We start from the raw sequence: 19,778 nt of genomic DNA, 5'->3' as shown, positions 1-19,778 counted from the left end.
GGAATAATTAATATTTCGATGGGTAGTTAAAATACGATCGTACAGCTATACAAAAAAAAACAATATTTGTGTACGTCACTTTAAAATTGGATTATGTTTATAATCATTAAAAATATTAGCGCTTAAGAGATGTAAGCACCAGAATTATAACAATTTAAACTAGATTTGATTGTGATATATACTTGATTAACTGCAGAGATTAGGATTCTGTACTAGACAATATATCAAGATAATTGAATCCTCTAGATTCAAAACCCCCTAAAGACCATTTGATTCATAATTTAGTTATGCCCACATATTGCTTGCTAAGAATGAATTCTAATGATTTATATAGTTCGAATACGAAAACCCATTAAATTTAAAGAAAAAGGTTTGTTAAAAGTCATTGTAAGGTTGAAAATTCTGTCTATTTGCCACCAGTTTCTGTCAAAATTCTTCAATTTAGGAAAATGGATATTAGGGGATTTTGAACCTATAGGATTCAATTGTGGATTAGGTGTTGGTTATTTCCTTCTTATCTCAGAAGCCAGAAGGAAGAAAGTCCAAAATCTCCATTGTGAGATATGGTTAGATGACTGTTTCATTTTGCGCACAGCTTTATGACTTTTTTAAATATCGAAATACATACGCAAATATCCATCACTGGAATTCGGGGATACCAACATGAAAATAATGACAAAATACTATATATGAATGAACCATAACCTGAAAATCTATGTTTTGGTGCTTACTTCCCTTTACTTTCTTACGCAAGCCTTCCGCTTTACCTTCTTGTTTCCATATAATCTTACTGTAAACAATTTTCTCTAGTCATTGATTTCTTTCACTGCGAGAGTAGTTAAAGTATTTTTGATTGATTTCCGACTCATCTTTGCCTTCGCAACTCTATCTCATTAGAATGAAGAAAATTCTTATTTTAGATAAAAATGTGAAAAACTGTTGATATTTCTCTTATAGGTAGAGGAAGCGCAAAGAAAGCTTGCCCATTTGACTGATGTGCAGAGAACGATATTCGGTCCTCGTGCCGTCATGCTCGTTACAGGGCTGCTATGAATCACCTAATGCTGATTACAGGGCGCATTCGAAAGCGCGGTCTTGAGCTGTTCGTATCGTGGAGTATTGCTGTGCAGAGTGGGTAGAAGCCAGCGTATGCGTTACATATTCTGCGTTTTATCCCTCATATCAGGAGTTTTATATAGTTCAAAGTGTGTTTGTTAAATAACAGAGTTCTGTATAACATTCTATGTACTTAACAATGCCCCCCGTTGGCTCTAAATTAGGAAATGCTAATGAAACGTTACACAGTCAAACTAGGGAATTATTTATAACGTTTATAAATTTATGAAAAACGAAATAGGCTCCGTTCGTAACATAAGGAGTATATACAGATTAAAATAAACCGACCATAGTATCCTAGTTATCGGAACATTTTAATAAAATCACATAGTATTAGTCCTTAGTGTTTAATTACAACGTCAAATATCAATTACATTTTTCTTATAACATCTTTGTCATTTCATTCAGTGATTTTTATGTAAAAAAATTCGTGCTTCTGTATTTTCAACAATGTTAGGTTATTAGTTACTCTGCAACAAGGTTTAGGTTCCGTTACATGCGCTGTGATAAATCTCACTCGAAACATCAAGCCAGCAGACGACTGAGAACTGCCAATCGAATCGAAGCGAGATCGAGTGCACCCGAACGTTTCCGAAAGTTCGCGCAGCTTTCCGTGGCAAGCTCATCTTGTGTCACCTCCTTAGCCTCAATTACTTACTTACGTAGGCCACCAAACGAAAACTGAGAGGGATTCGATCCAGCATCGAAGCTGGAATCCGGTGTGGCCTAGTGGATAAAGCGCCAGCACGTAGAGCTGAAAACCCGGGTTCGGGTCCCGGTGCCGGAGAGAATTTTTCTCTGTTCTCTCCATTCTTCATCATATGGTAACGCAGAATTACTGCAAGGAAATATCGTATGTACTTCGGTACATCATAGTAATATGATATGTGTAAATAATCACAATGATTCAAGACGGCGCTCACCCCGTCGGATCCCGGCCACTTAATCACTCGTAATGAGTGCACCTCTGTACGTAGTGCGTTGGACATTGTGCCACTGTCACATATTCTGTGACACAGTACATGAGGGTAGGCCACCAAAGGGGAACTGAGAGGTGGAACTTAAAGTGACAAGCAAACTTTCTGATGGGGCGGATAAAAATGTTATTTTTTTCCTTCCACCATGTTAATAATAGCAAAAGAACTGCTTATACAAATTTTGGCCACTCGACCGCAATTACGAAGGACGTAAAAAAAATAAGTTCGCTAGGGGTCGTTAACAGAAAGAAAACACAATTTCTTTGGAAAAATTTATTGAAATAAACATAGCAATTCTTGAGCTATTTTTCAACATATTCCCTACCAGAATTGAGATATTTGCCGTATCATAGGATCGGCAAAGAGGTGCAGACGCTGGCAAACGCTGGTTCCGATCCCAGGCGGCTGACTTCTACGACACAAGGATACAAAAATTGATCCCATGGTACGACAAATGTCTCAGTTCCATTTATTTATTTATTTATTTATTTATTTACTTATTTATTTATTTATTTATTTATTTATTTATTCATTTATTCATTCATTCATTCATGTATTCATTTATTCATTTATCCATTTATTCATTCATTCATTTATTCATTTATACATTTATTCAATTATTCATTTATTCATTTATGCATTTATTTATTTATTTATTTATTTATTTACTTATTTATTTATTTATTTATTTACTTATTTATTTATTTACTTATTTATTTATTTATTTATTCATTTATTCATTCATTCATTCATGTATTCATTTATTCATTTATCCATTTATTCATTCATTCATTTATTCATTTATACATTTATTCAATTATTCATTTATTCATTTATGCATTTATTTATTTATTCATGTATTCATTTATTTATTTATTTATTTATTCATTCATTTATTCATTTATTCATTTATACATTTATACATTTATTCAATTATTCATTTATTCATTTATTCATTCATTTAGTAATTTATACATTTATTTATTTATTCATTTATTTATTTATTTATTTATTTATTTATTTATTTATTTATTTATTCATTCATTCATGTATTCATTTATTCATTTATCCATTTATTCATTCATTCATTCATTTATTCATTTATGCATTTATTTATTTATTTATTTATTTATTTATTTATTTATTCATTTATTCATTCATTCATTCATGTATTCATTTATTCATTTATCCATTCATTCATTTATTCATTTATAATTTATTCAATTATTCATTTATTCATTTATGCATTTATTTATTTATTTATTTATTCATTCATTCATTCATGTATTCATTTATTTATTTATTTATTCATTCATTCATTTATTAATTTATTCATTTATACATTTATACATTTATTCAATTATTCAATTATTCATTTATTCATTTATTCATTTATTCATTCATTTAGTAATTTATACATTTATTTATTTATTTATTTATTTATTTATTTATTTATTCATTCATTCATGTATTCATTTATTCATTCATCCATTTATTCATTTATTCATTCATTTAGTAATTTATACATTTATTTATTTATTTATTTATTCATTCATTCATGTATTCATTTATTCATTTATCCATTTATTCATTCATTCATTCATTTATTCATTTATACATTTATTCAATTATTCATTTATTCATTTATGCATTTATTTATTTATTTATTTATTTATTCATTCATTCATGTATTCATTTATTTATTTATTTATTCATTCATTCATTTATTCATTTATACATTTATACATTTATTCAATTATTCATTTATTCATTTATTCATTCATTTAGTAATTTATACATTTATTTATTTATTTATTTATTTATTTATTTATTTATTTATTTATTCTGGTGTAGTTAAGGCCATCGGGCCTTCTCTTCCACAACACCAGGAATACAAATACATATGGCGAAAATTAGCGCAACAATTGCTGTATCTGTTTCAATAAATCTTCCCGAGAAATTGTGCTTCTTTTCTGTAAAAGATCCCGGGGAAAATCACTTTCTGGACAGCCTCGTAATTGCGGTCGAGTGACCAAAATTTGTATAAGCACTTCTTTTGACATTACTAACATGGTGGAAGAAAAAAAATTAACTTTTTTATCTGCCCCCATTGGAACGTTTGCTTGTGAGAGGGATTCGATCCGGCATCTGAGCTGGAATCCGGTGTGGCTTAGTGGATAAAGCATCAGCACGTAAAGCTGAAAACCCGGGTTCGGGTCCCGATGTCGGATAGAATTTTTCTCCGCTCCGCCCATAGATAATCAGTATTGTAGGTGCTAGTGACGAAGAATTACTGTGGTTCCGTCAAACCGGGCTACTTGGACCCTTAAAGTGTTACTTGAACCCAGAAGAAAAAAATGTTTACTTACCATTGGAGTAACTTAGGTGAAAATATTTGTACAGATGAAAGTTTGCAGAGAAAAAAAACCACAGCTTTCAACACCAAACTGTTATTTTACATCGACGAAAACATTTTTTCTTCTGGATTCAAGTAACACCTTAAAGGTCCAAGTAGCCCGCTTTGACGGTACTTAAAAATGCAGAATCTTTGTAAATTGTAGTGCCATGAATGAGTGGTGATGGTTAAGAGCAGACGGTCTAATAACTAAGAACTTAGGAGTTGTAGCGCTTGGTAGCTCTTGCCCATAAGTCTTTTAGCTAGTGTTCTACTACAAAGGTAACAAGGGACGATAATACCAATTGTGTTAGCTACGAACTTCGCAACTTCATTAGCGGAGAGGTAATAAGATATTCTACGCGTCGTAATTTAAAAGGAATACAAGTTAGCCAAAGTTTCGATTAGCGCCGCAGCTACAGCAAGTTTCAAGTGGCAGCTTTCCGAACTGTAATTTAACAATTAGATACATTAAAAGCTAATCCATCATCTGACATTGATTCTTACATCTTTCGCTATATAACTTATCACAGCACAAAAGTGTGTGAGAGAGAAGAACTCAAAGTTTCTTCAAATTATTTAGAAAGTTTTTCTCCCAAGATGAATGATATATGATCAAATACAAAAGGAGTATACGTCGAACCACAGAGATTTATTAAGTTACAACATTGTTTCTCAAACAGTGATTCATGACCCTCTAGACAGTCGTTAAAACCTCTCCTTCTGTGGCCAACACGTCACAATGGGATCACACCAACTCTTCCTAATCCTGACTTAAGAGGCTAGGTACAGCTTTTAGCAGTAAAAGTCTGGAAATATTCAACATTTTTTTCCTCCATTACTTGTTCTTGTACAATAATGAAAATTAGTATGTGTAAAACACTGTCTTTCTGCTATATGAAAATAGTACATTACACAACGAGCCTAATGATAGTAATTAAGACGCGAGTATGTTTGTTTATGAAACTAGCGCAAGCTCGTTTCATAATTTTCATACGAGCGTCTTAATTACCAATATAGTTAAGTTTCATACGACTTTTTATGCTCGACCATATTTCTAACTTGAAATTATTCAGAAGTATTCATGTTATGGTTATGTAAGTGAGGAGTGGAACTGACCTGAATTGTGAGATGTGCACAGACGCGAAAGTATTGCTTTTTTCCGAAACACGAATGTCATTGACCTTGATATAATCTTGAGAATAACATGAAGATTAGGGTAGATATAACCTGGAAATTGATTTAGAATTGAAAAACGAGATGACAAATTTAATTTATTTGAATAGTATTTACAATTAACGCTAATTATTATAGTAACAGAACATAACCTTCAGCGACAGTATTGGATTTCCAGCCTCCGTGACTTTCGCTAAAATTGTTTTTCTATTGCATATCCGAGAATAATCGATACTTGCGGTTTTATAATGTTACAATGAGTACAAAGGTGATTTCTCATTGGCTGAACAACTGAATTATAATGAATAGGTATACTTTAATGAGGTGCATTAAAGGGCTACTACCAGGTGTATAATTATTACATTTCGGCATGGTCAAGCATAAAAATATTTTTACGATTAAAAAAATTATTTACATTTTTTTTTTTCAAAATTCCTTTCACTGTGCAGTGATGAAGCGTTTCCCACATAACTGAAAAACTATTCAACATTCTATGATGAAATTTTTTGTGTCTATTTATACATGTTATATCTACAATATGATGCAAGATCACTTCTCTTCCTTTGATAGATTGTCTAATAAAAAATAAATTCTTTTAGAAAATTGTCAAATATCAGCATTTTCTTCTAACACAAAATAAAAAAATTATTTAATAATAATAATAATAATAATAATAATAATAATAATAATTTATTTCAGCTGACAGAGTTAAGGCCGTAAGGCCTTTTCTTCCACCCAACCAGTAAAAATTATTCATACATATGTATGAACTTACAAAGAATTCAACAATTTGATTTGGATAAGAGTTACATGTATACAAGAGTTATTTACGAATTAAACAACAAAATACTATGAAGTATTAATTAAACACTGAAATAAACTGTGTAGCAGAATTAAACTAAAATACATAGAATGTTAATATATTTCAAATAATGTTAGATAATAGAAAGAGATTATTATGAGACAATTTTGAAAATACAGCACTATCAGGATGATGTCTAAAGGAAGGAGTAACAATATAGTGATAGTTTAAGTCAATATGACTAGAGTGAAATGCTAAGACGGTTATCTTTTAAGCTGTCTTTAAAAGTGTTTATTGTCTTGCAGCCCCTAATACTTTGTGACAGGGAATTCTATTCTCGCGTGGAATGTAGTTAAATATGAGATTCAGCAATAAAATAAAAGAGAGAGAACATGAAAAAGTTTGAGTTGTGAGGAAAAAGCTTCATCACTGCACAGTGAACTAACACCATTATGCATTTTGAAAAAAAATATATATATATAAATAATTTTTTTTAAATCGTAAAAACATTTTTTTTTTCATATAGCAGAAGGACAGTGTTCTACACATATCCCTTTTCATTATTGTACAAGACACGGTATTGGAGGAAAAAAAATGTTGAATATTTCCAAAAATTTTACTGCTGTAAGCTGTACCTAACCCTTTAAGGAGACGTATTGCTGTATATGAAGATATACATGAGGACCAGACTTTCAAAACCTGATAGTCCATTTTCAGAAAATTCAGTGAAGATGCCAAAAACTTACATCTCTGCAACGAACAAAATATTTTCTGTGGTGAAAATAATATTGCTATAGATTCTTACAAAATTTCACCATAGAAAAATCCGTTCATTACAACGGAACATATTTGTAGCATTTTCTGAAAATGGACATGTAAGCTTTTGAAAGTTTGCTCCTCACTTGCTTATGGACAACTTCTCACTTGTATATTTTTTATATGCTGATATGTACGCCGTAAACTTACTGTTATTTTTTCTGAATAAAAATTATAACTAATTGGTAGGATAATGGCGAGTGGAATGTAAATAGTAATACAACCTGCTTCAGCATCGTCCCTGTTCATCACAGATTGGTCTTTCTAAAATTATAAACTAGGTCACATTTTAGAAAATTGACTCTTCAGTTTGCACAAGTATAAAATCAGATAGGCTATATTTATCACGTTATAGATTACTACTATAAGTTGGTTCTCTTCCCTCTGTATTTTTAAATTTTCAGCTCAAATAACTTAGAACATGAGTCCTTCTCGAATACATAACCAAAATACAAATAGGCCTATACAAAAAGTAAATACAAAGAGAAGAAGTAAATAAGAAATATGTAACAAATTACGTATACAAATAAAAAACAACACACAACTGCGAAAATTCAAAAGGGGGAAGAGAAAACCGTACAAGTACAAAGGTAAGATCACAACAGACACAAATATTTATAGCTTTAATTATTTATTTTTTAATACTTTCGTTAGAAACAAACTCAAGATTGATGAGACAATTCAGGAGAACAATTTTCTGGCAACCCATCCGAGGCTATTGAGTGTAATTCATTGTACCCAATCGATAGGCCTATGTGAAAGAAACTAAGATGCAAGTCTCAAACTGTACGTGAGGCAGAGAGATGGTCGCATTTTATCGACCAAGCCCTCACTGTAAGACTGGCATCAGCGTAAGACATCGGCTTTAAAACAGGGGTTTCCAACAATTAAACTTAATTACATTTCTTAGTCGTGTGATGTGTCCTTGAATTCCAGTTCTATGAAGTTAATATACGTTACCTTCCTCTCTAGCTTGTATTCATTATCTTCATTCTGGAGAAAAAATATGTCAGAGTGTGTGGTTCACAGTTCACATAAGGGTAGCGGGCCATGCTTCATCATCATGCATTCTTCATCACCTTCTTCTTCATCATCAGCATTATGTTCATCATAAACATATTCGTCATCATCATCATTATCATCATCATCATAAATATATTCTTCCTCATCATCATTGTGTTCATAAACATGTTCTCCCTCTTCATCATCATAGTGTTCATCAACATGTTCTTCCTCTTAATCATCATCATCATCATCATCATCATCATCATCGTTTTCATCAGAATGTTCACCTTAATAATCATCATCATCGTTATCGTCGTGTTCATCAACATGTTCTTCCTCTTAATCATCATCATCATCATCATTGTGTTCATCAACATGTTCTTCCACTTCATCATCATAGTGTTAATCAACATGTTCTTCCTCTTCATCATCATAGTGTTCATCAACATGTTCTTTCTCTGAATCATCATTGTGTTCATCAACATGTTCTTTCTCTTAATCATCATCATAGTGTTCATCAACATGTTCTTGCTCTTCTTCATCATCATCGTGTTCATCAACATGTTCTTTCTCTTAATCATCATCATAGTGTCCATCAAGATGTTCTTCCTCTTCATAGGGTCCCTCAACATGTTCTACATCTTCATCATCATAGTGTTCATCAACATGTTCTTCCTCTTCATCATCATAGTGTTTATCAACATGTTCTTCCTCTTCATCATCATAGTGTGCATCAACATGTTCTTCCTCTTCATCATCATAGGGTCCATCAACACGTTCTTCCTCTTCATCATCATAGTGTTCATCAACATGTTCTTCCTCTTCATCATCATCATAGTGTTCATCAACATGTTCTTCCTCTTCACCATCATAGTGTTCATCAACATGTTCTTGCTCTTCATCATCATAGGGTCCATCAACATGTTCTTCCTCTTCATCATCATAGTGTTCATCAACATGTTCTTCCTCTTCATCATCATCATAGTGTTCATCAACATGTTCTTCCTCTTCACCATCATAGTGTTCATCAACATGTTCTTGCTCTTCATCATCATAGGGTCCATCAACATGCTCTTCCTCTTCATCATCATAGTGTTAATCAACATGTTCTTCCTCTTCATCATCATAGTGTTCATCAACATGTTCTTTCTCTGAATCATCATTGTGTTCATCAACATGTTCTTTCTCTTAATCATCATCATAGTGTTCATCAACATATTCTTCCTCTTCATCATCATAGTGTTCATCAACATGCTTTTCTCTTAATCATAATCATCATCGTGTTCATCAACATGTTCTTCCTTTTAATCATAATCGTGTTCATTATGTTCTTCCTCCTAATCATCATCATCATCATCATCATCATCATCATAGTGTTCATCAACATGTTCTTGCTCTTCTTCATCATCATCGTGTTCATCAACATGTTCTTTCTCTTAATCATCATCATAGTGTCCATCAAGATGTTCTTCCTCTTCATAGGGTCCCTCAACATGTTCTACATCTTCATCATCATAGTGTTCATCAACATGTTCTTCCTCTTCATCATCATAGTGTTCATCAACATGTTCTTCCTCTTCATCATCATAGTGTGCATCAACATGTTCTTCCTCTTCATCATCATAGGGTCCATCAACACGTTCTTCCTCTTCATCATCATAGTGTTCATCAACATGTTCTTCCTCTTCATCATCATCATAGTGTTCATCAACATGTTCTTCCTCTTCACCATCATAGTGTTCATCAACATGTTCTTGCTCTTCATCATCATAGGGTCCATCAACATGTTCTTCCTCTTCATCATCATAGTGTTCATCAACATGTTCTTCCGCTTCATTATCATAGTGTTCATCAACATGTTCTTCCTCTTCATCATCATAGGGTCCATCAACATGTTCTTCCTCTTCATCATCATAGTGTTCATCAACTTGTTCTTCCTCTTCATCATCATAGTGTTCATCAACATGTTCTTCCTCTTCATCATCATAGGGTCCATCAACATGTTCTTCCTCTTCATCATCATAGTGTTCATCAACTTGTTCTTCCTCTTCATCATCATAGTGTTCATCAACATGTTCTTTCTCTTAATCATCATCATAGTGTCCATCAAGATGTTTTTCCTCTTCATAGGGTCCATCAATATGTTCTTTCTGTTCATCATCATAGTGTTCATCAACATGTTCTTTCTCTTAATCATCATCATAGTGTCCATCAAGATGTTTTTCCTCTTCATAGGGTCCATCAACATGTTCTTTCTGTTCATCATCATAGTGTTCATCAACATGTTCTTCCTCTTCATAGGGTCCATCAACATGTTCTTCATCTTCATCATCATAGTGTTCATCAACATGTTCTTTCTCTTCATCATCATCATGTTCATCAACATGTTCTTCCTCTTCATCATCATAGTGTTCATCAACATGTTCTTCCTCTTCATCATCATAGTGTTCATCAACATGTTCTTCCTCTTCATCATCGTGTTCATCAACATGTTCTTCCACTTCATAATCATAGTGTTCATCAACATGTTCTTTCTCTTAATCATCATCATAGTGTCGATCAAGATGTTCTTCCTCTTCATAGGGTCCATCAACATGTTCTTTCTCTTCATCATCATAGTGTTCATCAACATGTTTTTTCTCTTAATCATCATTATCGTGTTCAACTTGTTCTTCCTTTTAATCGTCATCGTGTTCATCATATTCTTCCTCCTAATCATCATCATCATCATCATCGTGTTCATCAACATGTTCTTCCTCTTCATCATCATAGTGTTCATCAACATGTTCTTTCTCTTAATCATCATCATCATCATCATCATAGTGTTTATCAACATGTTCTTCCTCTTAATAATAATCGTAATGATGAACATAAGCAGATAAATTTATTGTATTGAATTTTGAAACACCCTGTACAATCCGGGTCTGCTGAATTTGTAGCTTGATACGCAAACATTTGAACAACAACGCAGCAATTTGAGGAAAGTAATGTAGCGTACTGTAAAGTCTCACAAGTTTGTGAACACACTGTTTCCAGATGAAATGAAGGCGGAAATAAACTAAACAATGTGTTGTGCAAATGAGCAGAGCGCTCCGCTCGTAACAAAGCGCCGTCGTCTGTCTTCAGGTTCCGACGGTCGCTCCGTGTTACTTCCCTACTTCGGGAGGTTTCCGCTTCTAATTGTGTCTGAACGTCCGATAAGCCAATTTTCTTCGCAAATTATCTCAAAATACGTCATTAGCTTTCATTTCTCATAATAACCCTTGTATCTGCAATTATATCCAACTCAGAGGTGTTACACAGGACAAGTGTTTGTGTATCTTAACTGCTTTTATTCAGTGTCTCACTGTTTATTTAACGTAATAGAAATTGTCATGCTACAAATACCATAATTTGTAACGTTAATTGAAATACTAGTTTTCCTCTAATTCAGTATTGAAACATCGTTTATCAATTTGTGTTTAATTTTTCATTTACTACATTTCCTTCAGATATATTGGAAATAGTTGTAATATTAGAAAAAATATGTTCATAAACTTCAATAAATTTTTCCAAGCTACGAGTATATACACAGAGTGTTCCGTTTTATTTATTTATTTCGCTAAACTGGAGAATTCCCACGGTATCTTTGAACCGTGTCGTTACGTTTAGCACCAAATTTAAGTAAATACACAATCTTGCCAACATAAGAACACGACGTTGGTGTGTGGCGTCGTTGGAGGGAGAAATTTGTTCCTTTTCTCTCTCTACCTCCTTCGTTCTGAACATTACTGAGAGATAGCACCACTGTTAGCTACAAGACATATTTGCGCAAATATATTGAAGTAGATTACGTGACTTAGATGAGAGTCTCGAGACAAAACAGTTTTGCTATATTTCTTTTTTTATTAAATGTTAAGCACAGGAACGCCATTTCGTCATTTTATTTAAGAAACAAGCCAAACAAATTATCTTTGCATCAAAAACGGATGCTCCCTGGACCAAATTATCGTATTTTATAATTGTTTGAATGCAACAGAAGCCAGAAGTCTTGCACTTGACTAATGCAGTGAATTATTTAAGAATATAGTCGCGAATTTTACTACCACCATTTCGATTGTGTTTTGTTTGGCACGGCTCGGTACGGCCTGGTGACTAGTGGCCAGCGAGTAACGTCACTATCGACATTGCTCTGCCGTGAGTATTATCCAGTTGTTCCATGTTTATTTATTTATTTATTTTTTTATTTATTTAATCTGACAGGATTAAGGCCAAAAGGGCTTCTTTTCCATCCTACCAGATAGCACACATAAATACAAAAAAAAAAAATACAAACACTGATGAAAATAATACAAATTAAATTAAAGCCCTATAGAGGGTCAACAGGGTCAAAAAACACTATATAACTATCATCGAGCTAATACAAGGAAAAAAGAAAGAAAAAGAAAGATAGCAATGATGATAGTGGTAACTGATAAATAATAATAATAATAATAATAATAATAATAATAATGATAATAATAATAGTAATAATAACTGTGAAGTTCTACCTGATGGATCCACCACAGAGAAATATTGGACAGCAAGAACGCTAATGGCTTCGTTGCCAAAGCCCGGCATTAGATAACAACAACATAGTAATAATAATAATAATAATAATAATAATAATAATAATAATAATAATAAATACATTACATATTAATTGTCAATTTTACAACAGCATAGTTACAGTATTTGTTATATTACGTCATGGCTTAACCTGAAGTTGCGCAACCTGACATGTGTTCAACAAGCAATTCCATGAACTATATAGGGGTGTGATTTTTTTGTATGAACGATATACACGAAAGTGTTAAAAACTTGATTTTACGTATGGAAAATGCATATCCCTTAATGAAAGTTCATAATGAAGTAAAATATATCCGCAAATTTTCGCGAAATTGATAGAAATTTAAGAAATTATTTCACAATCGTGATATTAAAAAAAAATTGAAACACATTTTATGGAGAATTCGTACGAAAAATGACACTTTCTTCCAAATAAAACGCGGAAATTTTTTTCGCTGTTAAAATATAAATTAATATTTCTACGATTTGGTCGTTCTGAATTAAATGCTTGTGGCATCTGGCAACGATGTACGCATAGTTTCAGAGACTACTTCCATAAGCAGAAAACGGTCATTTCTCTTTCCCGCAACAACTTTCTTCGTGTGATCAAGAAGAAAGTGCCGTCACCCCCTAACAGTCTAATAAAATTGAATTATGAATTTAATTAATGCAAACGGTTTTCTGTTGTGCAAATCTAGCTTTCAGATATACCTCCCTGTAAAGCTGATTTGAAGGGAAAAATTGAGTCGGTGTCTGGTAGAGTTCCTGGATAGCTCGTCGGTAGAGCGTTTCTGCGCTTAGCCAAAGGTCCCGGGTTTGATACCCAGCCCGGAACACAGAGTTTCTGTGCACTCAATGTTGGATGTTTGACGGTAGTCAGCCCGCTTTGAGGTATGTGGATTATAAAGGGAAGAATTGATTCGGCAGAATTCCTGGAAGCTCAGTCGGTGGAACATTGGTACACTTAGCCAAAGGAAGGTCCCGGGTTCGAAACCCGGATCCGGAACAATTTTTCCCTTGGAATTAGTAATTTTTTTTTAGTTTCAAAGGGATTGTTTTAATAATAATTTAAAAAAATGTTAATTTATTAATTTTTAAGTTTCTTTAGGGTGCGAAATATGAACGAAATTGTTTATTTTCTTACGAAATACTAACCGAAATTAAACTATTTTAATCACCGAAATCAGGATAAAGATAATCACCATAAAATCACTTCCATAGTTACACGACATAGAAACGTTACCTCTCATATTACGCCTGTTTGCGCCGAAGTTCAAGACCTTTTGTCGGGCATTGCATGCATGCAGTTCTCCTCAGTCTGTTGTGAGCTACAGAAGAAGTTACTCATTTGTGAGTGCAAGTTATTTTGTTTTCTCTACAGTAATTATTTGATAACACTGAAAGGATTACTCATTCGTTCGTGGTGTAGTACAAGCTATTGTTAATAATAAATTTATTTCAATAAGTTCCGTCTATACTTATCAAATATGAATAACAATTGAGGAGCTTAGAACAAAAAGCAGGTAAGTGACGGAAACCTAGTTTTGAAGAAATTACAGTTAAAGTTCTACATGCAATGAAATATTATACACTAGTTTGGTGAAATGATGCCCATATAGCAGCACTGCACAGAGTGATCACTTACCTGATTTTATCTCAAAGAAACATCCTTTTGGGCTATCACAACACGCACTTACCTCATTTTTTTTATTTTTATTTTTTGGGTTATTTTACGAAGCTGTATCAACATCTAGGATATTTAGCGTCTGAATGAAATGAAGGTGATAATGCCGGACAAATGAGTCCGGGGTCCAGCACCGAAAGTTACCCAGCATTTGCTCGTATTGGGTTGAGGGAAAACCCCGGAAAAAATCTCAACCAGGTAACTTGCCCCGACCGGGATTCGAACCCGGGCCACCTGGTTTCACGGCCAGACGCGCTGACCGTTACTCCACAGGTGTGGACTCATTTTTTTTTAATAATGTCACTTACCTGCTTTTTTGTTCTAAGCCCCTCAATTAATGTTATTTATACATTATTTATTGTAAAAAGTCCACACCTGTGGAGTAACGGTCAGCGCGTCTGGCTGCGAAACCAGGTGGCCCGGGTTCGAATCCCGGTCGGGGCAAGTTACCTGGTTGAGGTTTTTTCCGGGGTTTTCCCTCAACCCAATACGAGCAAATGCTGGGTAACTTTCGGTGCTGGACCCCGGACTCATTTCACCGGCATTATCACCTTCACATCATTCAGACGCTAAATAACCTAGATGTTGATATAGCGTCGTAAAATATCCTACTGAAAAAAAAATAACCAAATAAAAATTTATTGTAAAAAGATTTCAAAATTTTGTCACTTACCTACTAGCCATGTGATATTGTCTCATTCCATTACATTATTAGCCTACACACACATTTTACGTATTTGTTAAATTATTACTAGTCAAGGCTGGTTCACAATAAACCGGAAACGGAAACGGCAACGAGAACGAGAACGGAAATATTTTTAAAATAAATGTATTTAAATGTGAACGTTCACAATAGTTAATTGTGAATCCTCACATGTAAATACATTTATTTTAACAATATTTCCGTTCTCGTTCTCGTTGCCGTTTCCGTTCCCGGTTTATTGTGAACCAGCCTTAACATGAAACATTGTAAGTTTTATTTTGTTTGTTGTTTATTCTGTATACATTTGTGCTGTCCACTGTTCAGTATTAGCTGTTTGTTACAACGTTTTATGTATTTAATCTTTTAGTATTTGACATACGCACAAACACTTCTGTTTTAATCGTGCACTTGATTTTGTTCCCACATACACCTGCCGCTCTTTTATAAAAGTATTCATTTGGTACTTACGCATTGCTGAAGATGACTCAGTTGAGTTGAAAACATTAATCAATAAATTATCGATGAATAATGTAACGGGATATCATTTTGTTTTTACTAACATTTCTAATATTAACCTGAGTATACCTTCGGATTAACGGTTGAGAACCGGAAACACTGTTTATTACTCCCAAACAAATCACTTTACTAATAATAATAATAATAATAATAATAATAATAATAATAATAATAATAATAATGATAATAATGATTTATTTTAGCTGGCAGAGTTAAGGCCGTAAGGCCTTCTCTTCCACTCAACCAGCAAAAAGTGTATATACATATGCATGAACTTACAAAGAATCCAACAATTTGATTTAGATGAGAGTTACATGTATACAAAAGTTATTTACAAATTAAACAACAAAATACTATGAACTATTAATTAAACACTGAAATAAACTGTTTAGCAGAATTAAGCTAAAATACATAGAATGTTAATATATTTCAAATAATATTAGATAATAGAAAGAGGTTATTATGAGACAATTTTGAAAATACAGCACAATCAGGATGATGTCTAAAGAAAAAAGTAACAATGTAGTCAGTGATAGTTTAAGTCAGTATGATTGGAGTGAAATGCTAATAAGGTTATCTTTTAAGCTGTTTTTAAAGGTGTTTGTTGTCTTGCAGCCCCTAATACTTTGTGACAAGGAATTCCATTGACGCGAGGTGGATATTGTAAAAGATGATGAATAACAAGATGTTCTATGAAGAGGTATACTTAGCGTGCCACAGATAAGTGATCTGGTATTTACGTCGTGGTTAGAGTATAGATAAGAGAAACGAGACGAAAGGTAATTTGGTGTTGAAGTGTGCAGAATTCGAAAGAGTAAAGACAAAGAGTGTAAAGTTCTACGTTCTTTAAGTCGGAGCCACGAGAGACTTGCGAAGGACGGTGATATGTGATCATACCGTCGGATGTATAGGTATACTAGGTATAGGAGTGAAGAAAAGTAGTGCATCCATTTACGTAACCTAGAAACTGTTACGAATTTGAGTTTGATAATTTTCGTTAGGTTTTTATTTAATCAAAATACAGTACAGTATTAACAATGAGTGTTTTTACTCACCAACTGAACTATCTAGGCGGACGTATTTATTATGCAGTGTATACTACTGTACACTGTTTACAGCATATTACCGTATTATATCGAGAGTACATTTAAATCGAAAAATAATCAAAATCTGGATATTTAAACAAATTGTTGAAAATGATGGCACAGGCTTCAGTTCTTTTGTGTACATATTATCGAAAACGTTTTTAAGCATATCTTCTGAAATTGAATGCATTGTTTCTTGAATGTAATTCTTTAATTCTCCTATTGCTGTACAATGTTCAGCAAAGAACTCCTTTACAGTAACCCCAAAAGAATTAATGCAAAGCACTCAAATAACACGACATAGGGAGCATAATCCTGTGTCTCTTGAAATGATTCTGTGCCTACTCTGTAACAGGGTAACTTACTTACGTACTGTAAATTCAATTTTCACTTCTGCCCGATTCGCACACATAAATTTACTCAGACTCTACCGTCAATTCAGGTAGTTATGTCGCAGGGACGTAGAAAGGACGGAAATCACGTGATAATTACGTAATGAGGCCTTTTATTTAAATTATTTTAATCAGTTGTATAATATTACGTAGATGTCCAATTCCTAACAGCAATTTTTTTCAGAAAAGAGCTAAGACAGCCCAGCCACTAGCCTTTACAGAGGGACCAGTAGAAACGAGTGAAAGAAATCGGGATACGACGTAACCAAACGGACACACAGTACCTGTGCGAAAATGTGATTCAATAATAATGCTCTTTCTTCACTGGAAAATGCGACCATATTTCTGGAACGTACTCTACTCAATCACTCAGCACTGCATACTGTGGCTGTAAGGCGACTTTGACTGCATATGTGGTCTTGATTCTGTGTTGAGGACGGGCAAGGTTTACTAGTAGAAGAAGTGGGAGGAAAGTACTTCAAAAAACTCAGGTACAATGAAAGTTGAAGTAAAAATAAAATGATGTCCCTGTATAAATAACATGTAAGTTTATTATTGTTATTCATACTCGTATTTGGTAAGCATAGATGGAACCTACTGAAATAAATTTATTACGTTTTCAACTTACCGTTTACTTATAATGGCTTTCAAATGCAAGCTATTGTGTTTTCTTTGTTTGAGAATGCTGAGTGTTTCTTATAATAATTGTTTTAGATTTATGTATAGAATTTTGCAGCGATTTTTTTATTTTGTTTTAATTTATACAAAAGTGGAAGAAAATATCGGACAATTCATTTCAGGAAGGGACTGTTCTGAAATACTCCAGCTAGGTTATGACTTGAGTCGTTGCTATGAATGCTGTCGTTAGGGTAACAACTGCAGAACGAAAATGTAAAAAAACAAAATCACCTCGGATTTAAATTACACTGATCCTGAAATTGCTGTCATAGGATTAAAATTACCTTTATACTTTCCAACCCTCTTCAAATTTTTATAGAGAAGAAATTAAGTGATGGCACAAGTCCCTTTAGTGCCGAGCTGCTGATGTTGATTACTAGAACGTGGGATTGTGGATCCGGCCGTGTGGCTCAGACAGATGTGCTTCAAACGCATTAGAATTTATTTGCAAGTAGTAGAACGCATAAACCAAGCTGTACGTAGGATATTTCGTTGATTTCGCTAGGGAATATCCAACAGGCAACGGAGTGTTACTAGGCCCGACGTGATTTGTATCCCAGGTCTTGATAGAATTTCTGAGAACTGTCCGTCCTTCTAACCGACTGCCTTAACTCGTCGAAAGTTTTTACTCCGCCCGCACGGAAGATGCGTTTCCTTTGCTCTCCTTCCACCCCACCCTGGACTCTTCATTAATCATAGTGGGAATGTCGGGACTCTGTAATAGTACGCCTCGGCTCCTGAAGAGGACTCTGGCAGCCTTTCGCGTAGAATACTGAGCAGTGTACAGTATTGTAACTACTGCCTTCGTATATTTATATCTCTGTAACTCTGTATATATCTATCTCTATACCACTCTATATATCTCTATCTCTGTATCTATATAACTCTATCTCTGTATCTGTATATCTCTATCTCTGTATCTATATATCTCTATCTCTGTATCTATATATCTCTATCTCTGTATCTATGTATCTCTATCTCTGTATCTATATATCTATCTCTGTAACTATATATCTCTATCTCTGTATCTATATATCTCTATATCTGTATCTATATATCTCTATCTCTGTATCTATATATCTCTATCTCTGTATCTATGTATCTCTATCTCTGTATCTATATATCTCTATCTCTGTATCTATATATCTCTATCTCTGTATCTATATATCTCTATCTCTGTATCTATATATCTCTATCTCTGTAACTATATATCTCTATCTCTGTAACTATATATCTCTATCTCTGTATCTATATATCTCTATCTTTGTATCTATATATCTCTACCTCTGTAACTATACATATCTATCTCTGTAACTATATATCTCTATCTCTGTAACTATATATCTCTATCTCTGTAACTATATATATCTCTATCTCTGTAACTATATATCTCTATCTCTGTAACTATATATCTCTATCTCTGTATCTCTATATCTCTATCTCTGTAACTATGTTTATCTATCTCTGTAACTATGTGTCTCTATCTCTGTAACTATGTATCTCTATCTCTGTATCTATATATCTCTATCTCTGTAACTATATATCTCTATCTCTGTAACTATATGTATCTCTATCTCTGTTACTATATATCTATATCTCTATAACTCTGTATATTTCCATCTCTGTATCTCTTTGTATATTTCTATCTCTATAACTCTATATATTTCTATCTCCGTAGTTCTGTATATCTCTATCTCTATATCTCTGTATATCTCTACCTCTATATCCCTGTATATCTCTATCTCTATATCTCTGTATATCTCTATCTCCGTACCTCTGTATATCTCTATCTCCGTAGCTCTGTATATCTCTACCTCTATATCCCTGTATATCTCTATCTCTATTT

At 33.4% G+C, this 19,778-nt stretch overlaps 1 protein-coding gene across 1 annotated transcript in view; it reads left to right on the top strand.

Moving 5' to 3' along the window:
• Positions 1–19,778, top strand: part of PsGEF (Protostome-specific GEF) — a 509,082-nt gene that overhangs the window by 156,661 nt on the left and 332,643 nt on the right. The window lies entirely within an intron of this gene.

The sequence above is a fragment of the Periplaneta americana genome, chromosome 11 (genome assembly GCF_040183065.1).
Source record: "Periplaneta americana isolate PAMFEO1 chromosome 11, P.americana_PAMFEO1_priV1, whole genome shotgun sequence".
Lineage (NCBI taxonomy): Eukaryota > Metazoa > Arthropoda > Insecta > Blattodea > Blattidae > Periplaneta > Periplaneta americana.
Note: the sequence above shows the minus strand (reverse complement) of the source record. Positions and strands in the feature narration are given on the sequence as shown.